Here is a 17,390-nt window from a genome sequence, read left to right on the forward strand (position 1 = left end):
TTCTTTAATAGCTTTTATGTGAAGTCTGAGCACGTTCCAATAATTTCCTGTGTTTGATTCACTTTATTAAATGTGCAATGTAAATTGTAGTCTTATGCTAAAGTGTAAAGCAAGGAAGAGGGGTGTCTCTTTACAAGTTAATGCCATGGAGTCGACTTGCAGCCAGTTAAGAGAGGTGATGCAGGAGGCGATGTGGGAGCGAGCAGGGACCCATGTGGACGCATGGGAATCCGTATTGGGGTTGGGAGCTGGCCCCTCGTCGGTGCTGCTCTCCATGTTTGCTTGGTGGAAGAACAAGTGGGATCAGGACAACTTTCCAACAATGTACAGGCTATGCCACTCATGGACCTGGGCTATATTATTTATTTCTTTGTAACTGTATGTTTTATTCTGCTATCGTAACCAGACGTGTTATTTGTGCTGTGTGCTGCTGGGAAATCGTTTTGCACCTTTGGCCCACGGATTCCTTTAATTATATTCTTGTATGGTCGCATCGCAATTAAACTTTGAACTGAACCGAACTGAAGTTATGGAAGAAATATTAAATATTTACTTACTGGTATTAGAGACAACTAGAAAGGAACACTGCAGTTCTGCTGATACTAACTTCCTGTACTTAATATAGCAACAATCAGGATTTAGTTAGTGTAACACCAGCATCTGGCAATTTAAGATGCATGCTAATGGTGCAGAGGACTAAAACTGATGATGTGGTGCTTTAGATGAGTGCCTTGGTGAGTTAGAGAACATGCAGACCCAAAGCCTTGCTCAGCGTGTTCTGAAAACACAAGGAATTAGAGCACCTGGTTTAACGGGGTGGGGTGGGGTGGACGAGTCAGAGCAGTGTCAGGAGAGTTGCAGTCCCAGAGAAGGTGGGAAAGTGTGAGAAGATAGGAGGGCATTAAATGCAGCTCAGCAACACAAGGAAAGCTGAAAGAGTGTAAGCAGTGAGATTAAGGGAAAGGGATGGTGTGTTGACAATAATGAAAACAAGACAGGTGTATGGGGAATTATTCCTGTTACTGTTGTTATCAAAACAATGTCTCAAAATATATGGAAAACCAGCACCTGTTAGTAAAGAGGCACAAAGTGCCTATGAGGAAGACAGAATTTTGAAAATTTCGAAGTATTTTGGAATGAAATTTTGGAGAATAGGATCATGGCGGCCGTAGATTTTCTCACTAATTGTGAAATTGGTCTTGACAGTTGCACAAAAGGTAAGAGTCAGAGGTGTATGGGGAGAGATAGAGCTTTGCAAAAAGGTGGGAAAGTAGGGCAATAAAAAATGTGCTGGAGGAACTCAGCTGGAGAATTGGAAGCAGGATGAGGTGAAATTGGTCAATTGCTTTATTATTGTCACATGTACCAAGGTTTAATGACTCTTTTGCATGCCATTCATACAGATCATACAAGGGAAAGCAATAACAAAATACAGATTAGGTTGCTGAAGGATTTAATGCAGTGGTGAAGACCTCAGGATTGAGGTATTGTGAATGTAAAGTTCAAGTAGACCAGGACCAGAAAGATACAGGATAAAGATGATGTGGAAAGGTTGGAACTGATGCTGGACAAGGCACTGACTGGTTATGGGAAGCAAGTGCCAGGAAGAACTCAAGCCAATACAGAGAGGTTTATTGACTGAAATGAAAATGCTTTGCCTAATATTTATCATATAATTGCTGTAGTTTATTTCACTTACAAGGTTTCCCTCATTAAGTCTTCGTTAATTTGATGACTATAACACAGGGGTTCCCAACCTTTTTACGCCACGAACCCTGACCATTAAATGAGGCGTTTTTGGACCCCAGGTTGGGAACCCCTGCTATAACAGATTTCATTTAGTTTGTCTGCGCCTGATTCTGATGAATGAACATTCAAATGAGTACAAGCATCTAAGGGGATTTGTTCAAATTGATGACTAGCTTCAACGAAAAAATAAACAGAGTTATTTGAATCTGCTTACTCCTGGTCTTGGAGGTATTTATTGACATCTTGTTCAATTGGGGAGTTCATAACTTACAAAAATAGATCTAATCAAGCCAGTTAACTTCAGCAAACAATGGGAACAAGAAAAGAATTACTGCATGGGGAATTTATTTCCAGTTTCACATTGTATTAGCAAGCTACTATTTTCAATTTAGCCAACCTTAGCAACTATTTAAAATAATATTATGTACTAGCACTTTACTGGTGTTGTTTATTAAATTTGTTTGGACATTAAAGGCTACCTTATGCTTATGACAATGTTATTCTTTTGCCCGATGAATTCAAGGAGGGTACACATGGATAAAAATCCAGTGAAATGAACTGAAGAGGATTCTTTTTTTGTGCTCAGTGCACAGACTAGCTCTTTATTTACTTAGATGTATGGATAAATAAAAGTATTTGTTTAGGGACATAGGGAGCTGGGACCTAGTTGTAGCTAAGTCATAAAGCCAAGCCACAAAATGTTTTAAAGTAAGGCTAAGAGTTCCTAAAATGAAGCAGAAATACCAAGGAGAATGTGGAAGTGATTTTGGAGAGTACAAACTAGGGAAACTGAATCATACCTTCCGCATTGGATAGAAGGAGAAATTGCATTGAGTGACATGGATAACAGAGAGGTAAATAACCCTTTCATAGGCAACTGAACCAGTGACAATGACAGTCCAATGGACAACAAATCAGGAAGGGGAACCTTTTCCACTGAAAAATGAAGGATAATCCAATAAGATGACTTAGAAATTATAATACAATTTACTGGGGGAGGGGTGTTTGGAAAATGTCATTGTGTGTCAGGGAGTATAGAAAATTAATAAGAAATGTGTATTTAATCAAGGCTGTGACAAGGCAGTGGAATTTTCTATCACATGGATTGGAAGAGACAAGAAAAGTGTGTGCACACTGTTGGACACTGTAATGTCCCCCCCCCCCCCCCCCTTCACCCCTTCCTCCAGTGATCAACCTTTCCCTCCTGCATCCTCCTCCCCTCCCCACAGTGATCAACCATGCCTGGTAAAGTCCCACAGACGTACATAGCCAGGTGAATGAAGTGCGGATTACATTTACATTAACTGAGGTGATGACAGTTATCAGAAGCACTCTTTCTTGCTCAAGGGTTATTCAGCTCTCAAGTACTTTAGTCATAGGGATGGATGCCTGAACATTAAGAATTTTTCCCACTTCCAGAATCAACATACCTGACAGTGTACATCTGTGACAGTTTTATCTCTTGAACAGGGTTATTGTATTGCATGGTGTTTTAACAGTAATGATCTCTGGAAGATTGCATTTCAATATTTTATGTACTTTCCAGTTATGTGACTGTATTAATCACACTAAGTGCTACGAGTCGATCTGTAATGGCTTCTTCTGATTTATGGACTGACAGTAATTAAAACGAAAGCAGTACCACAAAGTCATTTTGTTCCACTAATATCAGCTCAGTGCAATCTTGGAACCACTTAATATTTCTTTGTTGAAATAATGATGACCACTCAAACAAAGACTATTCAGAAAAGAATATGATTGTTTTGTTCATCTGCTAACATGGTCTGAAATTTGAGGTTAAATTGATATTACCCACAAACTATTTGGTTTTATACAAACATTAGGGGGCATTTAGATTTGTTGATATTTTTGAGGCTAGTCCTCTTTTCTGCCCTCCAAATTCTAACTCATCTGACCAATCACTAAGGGTCTCAGACCAAACTGTTGACCCTACATTTCTCTTCTTAGTTGCTGCAGTACTGTGCAAAAGTCTTAGGCACACACACACATATAAATATAACTAAGGTGCCCAAGACTTTTGCACAGTGCTATATTTTTCAACATAGAGCAGAGAACAAGTTTATAACTCTGATTAGAGCAAAGATATTGAAAATGGTGAGGGTGAAGTGCCACGGGAGGTGTGTGGGACACAAGCAGAGAAGGAGTGCTGGGGCAGGGAGTGGGGCGAGTGCAGTCACACCCAGCCCTGAGACACTAGGCAAAGTTATTTGATTCCATACAGTTGGTTTATTAATCATTACATAATGTCTCTCTGGAGCTTCCTGCTCCCTCCCCCTTTTCCCACCCATGATTCCACTCTCCCTGCCCCCTTACAATAAAGACCCATATCAGAATCAGGTTTATCATCGCTCACATTATGTCATGAAATTTGTTTTTTTTGTGCTGCAACAGTACAATGCAATGCATAGAACATCTGAGGCACCCTAGCTATATGTATATGTGTGTGTGCCTAAGACTTTTGCACAGTACTGTATCTGGCCTGATGAATTCCTCCATCCTTCGCTCCTTCTTCAGGAAAATTTGTTTGGAGTATAGGTTCAGTAAGGGGAACATGTAATAATGAAATCGAATCCAAACAAAGGCAGCTTCACCTGTCGCATTCAGGGAAAACCAAAGCACTAGCCTTTACTTGGCTCACACATTACGAGAGATCTGTTGGACTACTACAGTCAGTTCAAACTTTAGAAGAAGAGAATAGAATGGGATTGAGTAGGGGTAGGGAAGAGTGACGTGAGGAAGAGAAAATATAAAGAATATTTCAATTTGGCCATTTCAAAACGACTCTTAAAATTAATGTTATCATTATATAGACCTCCTGGGTATCCATACAACCCATTGTGAACATCAGAATTATGGACACCATGCATATGAACAAGCACCCATAGTATTGAATCCAAAAGTCTGGCATATGAACGTCCATTTGTTTCTATGAAAAGATGTATTTGTTACCTCTCCCTCCAATTTTGGTAATTGTTATTTCATATCAGACTTATGTGGCTTTGCTGCCACGTGTTTTGATACAGTGGTTATGACATCAGATGATTTTTGTGTATTTTTTAACTTATGGAAGGAATTGACTTTTGGGCATTGCTAGAAATAGAACACATTTGTTAGTTGGGGTTTGTTTTGAAATGTAAGTCAGTACCAGTGATGCTTAACAGAACAAAAATCTCAGAGGTTAAATGTGAATTTAATTACATGTGGAAAGATTAGAAAATAATGAGTTTTTAAAATTTCAGAAATACATCCTTGCTTCAATTACTCAAAGTTTATTTATTATCAAATGAGTTTGTTTTCTTGGTTTAATTTTTCTTTAATGTGTGTCTGTGTCAGGGTGCATATCTGTCGGGAAATGTATCACTATGTTGAGTCGTGGTGACTGATTTGGAAATGACAATTGTACCAAGTACATAATCAGATGGGGGAGAAGTATTTAAATTAATTAATATACATTTTGCTCAGTGTCGACTACTGTTTCAGAAAAACGGGTAATCTATTCCTGTTTGACATCACAAAACACATGCAATGCAAAAAATAACAGCTTCTGTCCCACTGTTATAAAACTTTTGAATGGACCTCTTATACAGTAAAGATGAACCTTCATGTTTACCTTCATATTTGTCAACTTGTACATACTTTGTCTTCAACTGCAACACTATATTCTGCATTTTGTCCCCCTCCCCCTCACTTTAGTACTACCTCAGTGTACTTAGATATGGAATGTTCTGTCTGGGTGGCGTGCAAACAAAATCTTTTAACTGTATCTCAGTACAAGTGACAAAAATAAACCAATCATTTATAAGACAAAACCAGGACAATTTGACCTTTCAAAAATACCATTTCTCTGCATGCAATTTTGTTTGAAAGGACTTAGGATTTGAACTCAGGTCTCTTCATCCATTTATACTTTTCATATTATTTTATTATATATTTTATATCATTTGTTACTTTTCCAAAATATTAACACCTTATATCCATCCAAAATAATGACCATTATCTACATTTCCTTAAGGCTATTCCTGTCCTTAAGATGCCCTCTATATCTTCCTACAAAAAATGTGTCATCAACATATTCAAATACAGTGGAGTCTGGTCCTTCAAATTGTTTGTTATTCCAATGCCCTGAATAAAAGCCATAATCCTTGTGCAGGATTCCCTAAAGGTTAATTTGCAGGTTGAGTGTGTGGTGAGGAAAGTAAATGCAATGTTAGCATTTGTTTCTAGTGGACTAGCATATAAAAGCAAGGACGTAATAGAAAACATACAGCACAATACAGGCCCTTTGGTCCACAAAGCTGTGCCGAACATGTCCCTACATTTGAACTACCTAGACTTTACCCATAGCCCTCTATTTTTCTAAGCTCCATGTAGCCATCCAGGAGTCTCTTAAAAGACCCTATCCTTTCCAACTCCACCACCACAGCTGGCAGCCCATTCCACGCACTCACCATTCTCTGCATAAAAATTTACCCCTGACATCTCCTTTGTTCCTACCTCCAAGCACTTTAAAACTATGCCCTCTCATGCTAGCCATTTCAGCCCTGGGGAAAAGCCTCTGACTATCCACATGATCAATGCCTCTCATTATCTTGTACACCTCTATCAGGTCACCTCTCATCCTTCTTCGCTCCATGGAGAAAAGGCTGAATTCAGTCAACTTAATCTCATAAGGCATGCTCCCCAATCCAGGCAACATCCTTGTAAATCTCCTCTGCACCCTTTCTATGGTTTCCATGTCCTTCCTGTAGTGAGGTGACCAGAATTGAGCACAGTACTCCAAGTGGGGTCTGACCAGGGTCCTATATAGCTGCAACATTACCTCTCAGCCTCTTAAACTCAATCCCACAATTGATGAAGGCCAATGCACTGTATACCTTCTTAATCACAGAGTCCACCTGTGTAGCAGCTTTGAGTGTCCTAAGGACTCAGACCCCAAGATCCCTCTGATCCTCCATACCCTAGGAGTCTTACCACTAATGCTATCAATGTCCCGCTGTAAACTCTGACAGCCCTCCACACTATCCACAACACCCCCAACCTTTGTGTCATCAGCGAATTTACTAACCCATCCCTCCACTTCCTCATCCAGGTCATTTATAAATATCACAAAGAGTAAGGGTCCCAGAACAGATCCCTGAGGCACACCACTGGTCACCAGCCTCCATGCAGAATATGACCCATCTACAACCACTCCTCACCTCCTGTAGGCAAGCCAGTTCTGGATCCACAAAGCAATGTCCCCTTGGATCCCATGCTTCCTTACTTTCTCAATAAGTCTTGCATGGGGTACATTATCAAATGCCTTGCTAATGTTGAGGCTTTATGAAGCACTGGTGAGGCCTCACTTGGAGTATTGTGAACAGTTTTGGGCCCCTTATCTTAGAAAGGATGTGCTGAAATTGGAGAGGGTGCAAAGGAGCTTCACGAAAAATAATTCGGGATTGAATGGCTTGTGATATGAAGAGCATTTGATGGCTCTGGGCCTTTATTCATTAAAATTCGAAAGAATGAGGGGTGACCTAATTGAAACTATCGAATGGTGAAAGGTCTTGATAGAGTAGATGTGGAGAGGATGTTTCCTATGGTGGGAGAGCCTAGGACCAGTGAACACAGCCTCAGAATAGATGGAGCATCCTTTTAGAGTGGAGATGAGGAGGAATTTCTTTATCCATAGGGTGGTGAACCTGTGGAATTCATTGCCAGAGGCAGCTGTGGAAGTCAAGTCTTTACGAATATTTAAGGCAAAGGTTGATGGATTCTTGATTGGTCAAAGCATGAAGGGATACGGGGAGAAAGGAGGAGATTGGGGCTGAGAGGAAAATTGGATCAGCCGTGATGAAATAGTGGAGTAGACTCGATGGGCCAAATGGCTTAATTCAGCTCCTATAACTTATGATCTTATGGTCTTATAACTGTCCAGGTGGGTTTTTAAAGACACCTTGCAACTTTATGCTCCTCATTAATGAGAAGAGATGTTGTTGCAAATTCCAGACAATACTAAAGGGTGACAATCACTCTGGTGCCCAAGAAGAGCAGGACAAGCCGCCAAGTTGCATTCACATGGACTCTGATGAAGTACTTTGAGAAGCTGGTTATAGCCAAAATCAACCTCTGCCTAATCAAGGACCATCACCCACTGCAATCTGCCTATCACCGCAATGTTTACAGTAGATGCAATCTCATTGGCTCGCCAATCGTCCTTGGATCATCTGGATAATAGCAATGCCTATGTCAGGCTGCTATTTGTTGATTACAGCTCAGCATTCAACACCATCATACTCTCAATACCAATCAGCAAGCTCCAAAACATGGACCTCTGTGCATCCCTTAGCAACTGGATCCTTGACTTCCTCATCAGGAGACCACAATCAGTGCAGATCCGAAATAACCTCCCTCCTCACTGACAATCAACACTGGTGCACCTCAAGGATGTGTGATTAGCCTACCAACTACTCTCCACACTCACGACTGGGTGGCTAGGCACAGCTCAAACACCATCCATAAATGTGCTGATGACACAACTATTTTTGGCAGGGTTTCAGACGGTGACGAGGAGATGTACAGGAGTGAGATAGATTAGCAGTTGAGTGATGTCACATCAACAACCTTGCACTCAACATAACTAAGACCAAGGAAATGATTGTGCACTTCAGGAAGAGGAAGTTGAGGAAAGGATCAGCAGTGGAAAGAGTAAGCATTTTCATGATCCTGGCTTTTAACAATCTCTGAGGATCTACCCTGGGCCCAAAATATTGATGCAATTACAAAGAAGGCACAGCAGCTGCTATATTTCATTAGGAGTTTGAGGAGACTTGATATGACAGTAAAGACTCTCGCTAATTTCTACAAATGTACCATGGAGAACATTCTATCATGTTTTATCACCATCTGGTATGGAGAGGTGACTGCATGGGATTAGAAAAGCCAAGGTCTAGGAGCTTATTGATTAGTTTTGAGGGGATGATGTATCAAAAGCCAAGCTGGCACTAACCTCCCTAGCATTGAAGACATCTTCAAATGGTGGTATCTCAAAAAGACGGAATCTTTCATTAAGGACCTACATTTCCCAGGACATGCCCTCTTCTTATTGCTACCTTCAAGGTGGAGGTTCAGGATCCTGAAGACACACACTCAGTGTTTTAGGAATAGCTTCTTTCCTTTTGGACAATGACCCATGTACACTACCTCAATTTTTAAATATTTTCTAATCTTTTTGCATCATATTATAATGTTTACTTTTTAAATTATTATGTATTGCAATTGTACTGTTGCCTCAAAACAACAAATTTCATGACCTATGCCAGTGATATTAAACCTAATTCTGATTCTGATCAGAATTGAATGGCATTGAATAATACTTATAAGGTTCCATGATGGGATTAGAATGTAGTTTTGACCCTGGCTTGTGCTATTGATCAAATGCTTCCAAACATTTTGTTGCATTTCCTCACATTATAAAGCTTATAACAGTAGGATGGTAGCATCCAGTTAGCATAACACTATTACTGTGCTAGCGACTCAGGTTCAATTCTGCTGTTGTCTGTAAGAAGTTTGTATGTTATCCCTATGGTCACATGGGTTTCCTCCAGGTGCTCCAGTTTCCTCCCATATTCCCAAGATGTACAGGTTAGCAGGTTACTTGTCACATGCATGCAATTGTGTGATGAAGGGTCATTGGGCTGGAAGAGCCTGTTACCATGCTATATCTCCAAATTAAATAACAGTTCCCCAGGGAGAGACATTATCTAATACCAACTGAAATTTATATGCACATTTTCTGAATTCCCTTTTGTCACTTGTTTGTCACTTCAATAACATTCCTTTCAGGCTGTCAGATATAATTGCTAATTTTAATTAACCCATCCATCTTTAAAGGCTCACCAATTTATTCTTACTTCTTGTATTCTCAGGGTAGGCCCAATTTCACTGAGATCAGTTGTTAACCTGATGCATATTCCTCTCCTTCCCAAAATGGAAATGCTATTTTCCCAATTCTCCTTTCTGTTATCTCAAGAAAAACTGGAAAACACCTTAAAAACCTTTAGTGTATCTTCCTTCAGTAGCCGGAGAAGTTTTTCACCAGAGTTCAACATTTCCCAGCTTGGTATTTTTTTTACGGTTTTCTGCACTAGTTTTTCCCTGCAATTTTTCCTCTGACCAGAAAAAAAAATCAGCATCTTGTTTGCATTATTATTTATAAATGTTGATACCAAAACAAAATCTTGTTACGTAGAAATCTACAGCACATTACAGGCCCTTCAGCCCACAAAGTTATGCTGACCATGTAACCTACCTCTAGAAGCTGCCTGGAATTACCCTAGCACACTCTACTTTTCTAAGTTCAATGTACATATCTAAGAATCTCCTAAAGGACCCTATTGTATCCACCTCTACCACTGTTGCCTGTAGTGCATTCCAGACACTCACCACTCTCTGTGTGAGAAACTTACCCCTGACATCCCCTTCTTTACCTACATCCAAGCACCCGAAAACTATTCCCTCATGTTAGCCGTTTCAGCCCTGGGGAAAAAACCTCTGGCTATCCATACAATCAACGTCTCTCATCATCCCATATACTGCTAAAAAGGTCATTTCTCATCCTTCCTCGCTCCAAGGAGAAAAGGCCAAGTTCACTCAACCTATTCTCATAAGGCATGCTCTCCAATCCATGCAACATCCTTGAAAATCTCCTCTGCATCATTTCTATAGTATCCACATTCTTCCTGTAATAAGGAGACCAGAACTGAACATAGTACTCCAAGTGGGGTCTGACCAAGATCTTATATAGCTGTAGCATTACCACACAGCTCTTGATCTCAATCCCACGGCTGATGAATGCTAACACTCCATACGCCTTCTTTAACAACACTGTCAACTTGCGCAGCAGCTTTGAGCGCTCTATGCACATGGACCCCAAGATCTCTCTGATCCTCCACACTGCTAAGATTATTAATACTATATTCTATCTTCAAATTTGATCTACCAAAGTGAACCATTTCACACTCCATCTGCCACTTCTGAGCCCAGTTCTGCGTCCTATCAATGTCCCGCTGTAATCTCGGACAACCCTCCAGACTATCCACAACACCCCCAACCTTTGTGTCATCAGCAAACTTACTAACCCACCCTTCTACTTCTTCATCCAGGTAATTTATAAAAATCACAATGAGGAGGTGTCCCAGAACAGATCCCTGCAGAATACGAACCATCTACAACCACTATTTGCCTTCTGTGGGCAAGCCAATTCTGGATCCACAAAGCAAGGTCTCCTTGGATCCCATGCCTCCTTACTTTGTGAATGAACCTTGCATGGGGAACCTTATCAAAAGCCTTATGAAATCCATATACACTACATCCACTATTATACCTTCATCACTGTTACATCCTCAAAGAATTCAATTAGGTGTCATGGTCCTGGCTGGCATTTCCCACCTTTTCCCTTTCCTCCCTAATTGGTCCTTAATCCCCACACACGATTCCCAATCCCTCTCAATCACCAGCACCTGGTTTCCATTAGCCACCGGAGGATAAGACCCCGACGGCTCTAGTCAGCCCTTGCCAGATTGTTGGTCGATTCTCAGAAAGAGAGGAACCTTGCTCCAAGTCTTCAACCCCGTATCTCTTCGTGAATCAAGCCTCCCTAGTCCTGACTCAGCCTGGTCTCGATTCTGCGCTCGCTACGGAGATTCTGCCTCCTGATCCTGCCTCCGTGTCAGAGTCCTGCACTTGGGTTCATTCTTCCTGCCACGTCCCTGTAACATCAGGCTCATAAGGCACGACCTGCCCTTGACAAAGCCATGCTGACTATCTCCAATCAGATTATGTCTCTCCAAATGTTCATAAATCCTGCCTCTCAGGATCTTCTCCAACAACTTGCCCACCACTTTACACCTCTGTTATACCCTCAGTATAAGATTTCTTCCTTCAGCTCAAGTTTATTTTATTTTATTATTTTGTAACATTGAAATATGTAAAAAGGAACTTACTATTTTATGTTGTCAGTCACACTCATCACACTTCTGCTGCCTTTTATAAATTTCTTCATTTCTTTTTTCCCTAATCCTTGCAGTATTTTTGTTTTACTTCTAATTAGTTTCAAAACTTTATAAACCTGTATATTTCAATGCAGTCCTTTTTTTTTACACAATATGCTATTTTTGATCCATCTGTTAACTGATGGCTTCCAGTTACTTTTATTCTCCCCTCATTTCCATCTTCTATTACTGATCTAACATCCTTATCTTCTAGATCATCATTATCTTTTTCTATTATCATGTTGTCCACAAGGTCACTGTCGTTACTTCTCAGTTCATCTCTGACTCTCACGTCAGTTATTACTCTTGTTTTACCTCCCACAGCTAAATAGAGCAAATCATGTTTCCATGTTGGTTGAGAAAAACACTCATTTTAGCACGCTGTCCAGGTCAGCTGTATCAATATTTAAAGAGGGGGATGTATTCGCTAATTGGTCTTCACTAGTTAATAATATTGCTGTGATTTATGAGATGGATGCATTAGTTCTTCATTAGTGAGAATTTCATCATGATAAAATAAACATCAGAAGGTCAATTCTGTGGCAGAATGAAATATTACTGGGCCCTGATGTAACCTCGCTGTGAATCACCTTCACAGGAAGTTCAGTGCATGCATGTTGCACAGATGAGTGCTCTGTCATTACATTGTTTGTTCCAATGCAGACCTTTAAAGAATTACACAGCTTTGAGCAAGATTTTCTGTCCAACTGCATTTTACCCAAACACAGAGTTTATTAAATGTAATGTATGGATCTATTTCTTTTAGAACAATTACTCCCCGTTAGCATTATGTATTGATCTGTTGTCTGCACATGCGCTGTTTTCTATGCATGCATATTGTTCTTTCTCCCGATGCAGTGTGAATCCACCAGTTAAAGCCAACTCCCGCGTACATGGTTTTATTTAATTGAAATGTAGCTGTGCACATACACAGGTCATGTTTACAACTGACTCTCACCAGTACCCTGTACAGTTGCAGCATAACCTCCCTGCTCTTAAATTCAATCCCTCGAGCAATGAAGGCCAACATTCCATTTGGCTTCTTGATAGCCTGATGCACCTGCAAACCAGCCTTTTGCGATCCATGCACATGCATTCCCAGATTAAGGAGTCAAGCAGGAAGTTCCTCAAAATCAGCACTCACAAGGGACTGTTCTGGTGGAATCATCTTGTCTTTGGTGTCACTTCTGCTCCAACAATTTGGCAAAGAGCAATGGACAAAGTGCTCCAGGATATCCCAGGAACACAATGTTACTTTGATGACATCTTTGTAACTGGCAAAAATGATGAAGAGCACCTCCAGAACATTGGTGAAGTGTTTACCAGGCTGAGTTGGGTCTGAATGCAAAGAAAGAGAAATGTGAGTTTTTCAAGAATGTAATCTCGTATTGTGGACATGTCATTGACAAGTATGGCTTACATAAGTCCCAAGAGAAGATTGAAGCAATGCTACAGGCACCCAAACCAGAAAATGTGTCATGATTCAGGTCACACTTGGGCCTTGTAAAGTACTACCACTGGTTTCTCCCAAACACTGCTACAGTCCAGCACCCATTGAATGTAATGTTGCAGACTGAAGCAAAGTGGGATTGGTCAGAAAGATGTGAAAAAGCATCTATGGAAACAAAGAGACTATAACATCTGATGAACTGCTTCCCCATTATGACCCATCCCTGCCCATATGACTGGTGTGCAATGTGTCCCCTTATGGCATTGGAGCTGTTTTGTCACACATTATGAAAGATGGATCTGAACACCTGATTGAGTTTGCTTCAAGATCACTGACGAGCGCAGAACACAACTAAGCACAGATCGACTGAGAGGTGCTTAGTCTAGTATGGGAAATAAAGAAGTTCCACCACTACCTCAATGGACAAAAGTTTACATTAGTGACAGATCACCAATGTAAATTTTGTCTAGCTTGGCCGAAAACTTGTGAAAACTTGGCCGAAAGCTGGTTAGGATGCCAAAGATCACCTTGTGTCTATTTTCAATCCCAGGAAGGGAATTACAGTGATGGCTGCTGCCCAGTTACAACTTTGGGCACTATTCCTAGGAGCCCACTCTTACGACATAGAGTTCAAGAGTTCCAAAGAACACAGCAATGCTGATGGCTTGTCACGTCTTCCACAACCGGCATCTTCTTCATACTGTGACCCGGCAGAAATGTTCCACACCACATTGGTGGACCAGTTGCCAGTAACAAATTCCGAAATACAAAGGAAAACAAGGAATAACCTGACATTATCAAAAGTCCATGAAATCACCACACAAGGATGGCCAGCTCATGGTAACCCTATGTTTCCAGAGTTCTCAGTGAGATGAGATCAACCGTCGGTATGTCAAGGGATGCTGATGTGTGGATCTTGTGCTGTGGTTCCTTTAAACTGCACACCAGAGTGTTACAAAATCTGTGTGAAGGACACCTGGGTAAAGATGAGTTGAAGAGCCTCAACCGGAGCTATGTGTGGTGGCTGGAAATAGATAAACAGGTTGAAAACTTGGCTGAAAGCTGTTTAGGATGCCAAAGAGTTCAAAATATACCCCCACAGGCACCGTTACACCTGTGGGAGTGGCTATCGTCACCATGGCAAAGAGGTTATACCAATGAAGTCAACCACCTCAGCAAGAACTGTCTCCGCACTGACGACCATCTTTGCCAGAACCAGCTGACCAAAACAAATTGTGAGTGACAACGGATTATAAGACATATGAGAAGAATTCCAACTATTTATGAAGAAAAATGGCATCAGGCATTTGAAGTCATCTCCTTACCACCCAGCAATGAATGGGTTAGCTGAAATATTTATCCAAACCATCAAGAGGTTCATTAAAGCAATGGACAAGAAGGACATTTCTCTACAGCACACGGTGAACAGCTTCCTTATTGTGTATAGGACATGACACCAGAAACTGAGAACGTTATCATTGACAAGACTCCTACCAAACCTGATGCCACTCCACAGGACCAGTGGCACTATCCTGGAAAACAGAGCACCACCCAAAAGACTGAACCTTTAGAACTGTGAAGTTAACAATGGACTGTTATTGTGAAACATGTTTATTTGGATTATGGGTTTATGAAAGGGAAATTGAATGTTTTGTACATATACAGTTTTATGTTACATTAATCTAAAGGGGGAGGAAGTGTAATGTATGGATCTTTTTTTAGAAGAATGAACCCCCCCCCTTAGCACTACATACTCATCTGTTGTCTGCATATGTGCTATTGTCTATGTATGTGCATTGTTCTCTCTCTTGCTGCAGTGTGAATACAACTGAAGCCATGTTTTTATTTAATGCAGTTGTGCACATCCATAGGTCATGTTTTGATGTTTCTAAGTACAAAGGCATTGTTTCAATTTTTGTTGAAATCTAGCCTTCGACCTCACCCCACCATTAAAGCAGCCCAGAGAAAACTAGTTAATGGCATTCTCTTCAGTATGTTAGAAACATAGAAAACCTACAGCACAATACAGGCCCTTCAGCCCACAAAGTTGTGCCGAACATGTCCCTACCTTAGAAATTACTAGGGTTACCCATAGCCCTCTATTTTTCTAAGCTCCATGTACATATCCAAAAGTCTCTTAAAAGACCCTATCGTATCTGCCTCCACCACCGTTGCTGGCAGCCCATTCCATGCACTCACCACTCTCTGCATAAAAAACTTACCCCGACATCTCCTCTGTACCTACTCCCCAGCACCTTAAACCTGTGTCCTCTTGTGGCAACCATTTCGGCCCTGGGAAAAAGCCTCTGACTATCCACATGATCAATGCCTTTCATCATCTTATACACCTCTATCAGGTCACCTCTCATCCTCTGTCGCTCCAAGGAGAAAAGGCCGAGTTCACTCAACCTATTTTCATAAGATATGCTCCCCAATCCAGGCAATATTCTTGTAAATCTTCTCTGCACCCTTTCTATTGCTTCCACACCCTTCCTGTAGTGAGACGACCAGAACTGAGCACAGTACTCCAAGTGGGGCCTGACCAGGGTCTTATATAGCTCCAACATTATCTCTCGGCTCCTAAATTCAATTCCATGATTAATGAAGGCCAATGCACCATTTGCTTTCTTAATCACAGAATCAACCTGCTCAGCTGCTTTGAGCATCCTATGGACTCGGACCACAAGATCCCTCTGATCCTCCACACTGCCAAGAGTTTTACCATTAATACTATATTCTGCCATCATATTTGTCCTACCAACATTAACTACTTCACACATCTGGGTTGAACTCCATCTGCCACTTCTCAGCTCAGTTTTGCATCTGATCAACGTCCCGCTGTAACCTCTGACAGCTATCCACACTATCCACAACACCTCCAACCTTTGTGTCATCAGCAAACTTACTAACCCATCCCTCCACTTCTTCAACCAGGTCATTTATAAAAATCACAAAGAGTAGGGGTCCCAGAACAGATCCCTGAGGCATACCACTGGTCACCGACCTCCATGCAGAATATGACCTGCCTACAACCACTCTTTGCCTTCTGTGGGCAAGCCAGTTCTGGATCCACAAAGCAATGTCCCCTTGGATCCCATGCCTCCTTACTTTCTCACTAATTTTTGCATGGGTTCCGTATCAAATGCCTTGCTGAGATCTATATAAACGACATCTACTGTTCTTCCTTCATCAATGTGTTTAGTCACTTGGTCAAAAAATTCAATCAGACTCGTAAGGCACGACCTGCCCTTGACTAAGCTGTGCTGACTATTCCTAATCATATTATACCTCTCCAAATGTTCATAAATCCTGCCTCTCGGGATCTTCTGCATCTACTTACCAACCACTGAAGTCTCACTGGTCTATAATTTCCTGGGCTATCTCTACTCCCTTCCTTGAATAAAGGAACAACATCTGCAACCCTCCAATCCTCCGTAACCTTTCTTGTCCCCATTGACGATGCAAAGATCTGTGCCAAAGGCTCAGCAATCTCCTCCCTCACCTCCCACTATAGCCTGGGGTATATCCTATCCAGTCCCGGTGACTTATCCAAGTTGATGTTTTCCAAAAGCTCCAGCACATCCTCTTTCTTATTATCTACATGCTCAAGCTTTTCAGTCTGCTGCAAGTCATCACTACAATCACCAAGGTCCTTTTCCATACTGAATACTGAAGTAAAGTATTCATTAAGTACCTCTGCTATTTCCTCCGGTTCCATACACACTTCCCCACTGTCACACTTGATAGGTCCTATTTTTTCACATCTTAACCTCTTGTTCTTTACATACTTGTAGAATGCCTTGGGGTTTTCCTTAATCCTGCACACCAACGCCTTTTCATGGCCCCTTCTGTCTCTTCTAATTTCCTTTTTAAGCTCCTTCCTGTTAGCCTTATAATCTTCTAGATCTCTAACATTACCTAGCTCTCTGAACCTTTTATAAGCTTTTCTTTTCCACTTTACTAGATTTATTACAGCCTTTGTACACCATGGTTCCTGTACCCTACCATAACTTCCCTGTCTCATTGAAATATACCTATGCAGAGCTCCACACAAATATCCCCTGAACATTTGCCACATTTCTTCCGTACTTTTCCCTGAAAACATCTGTTCCCAATTTAAGCCTCCAATTTCCTGC

General features: G+C 41.1%; 1 protein-coding gene across 1 annotated transcript in view; it reads left to right on the forward strand.

Annotated features, from left to right (window-relative positions):
• Positions 1–17,390, forward strand: part of astn1 (astrotactin 1) — a 2,716,024-nt gene that overhangs the window by 2,554,071 nt on the left and 144,563 nt on the right. The gene's annotated exons all lie outside the window — the stretch shown is intronic.

This window comes from Hemitrygon akajei, chromosome 12 (assembly GCF_048418815.1).
Source record: "Hemitrygon akajei chromosome 12, sHemAka1.3, whole genome shotgun sequence".
NCBI classification, from domain to species: domain Eukaryota; kingdom Metazoa; phylum Chordata; class Chondrichthyes; order Myliobatiformes; family Dasyatidae; genus Hemitrygon; species Hemitrygon akajei.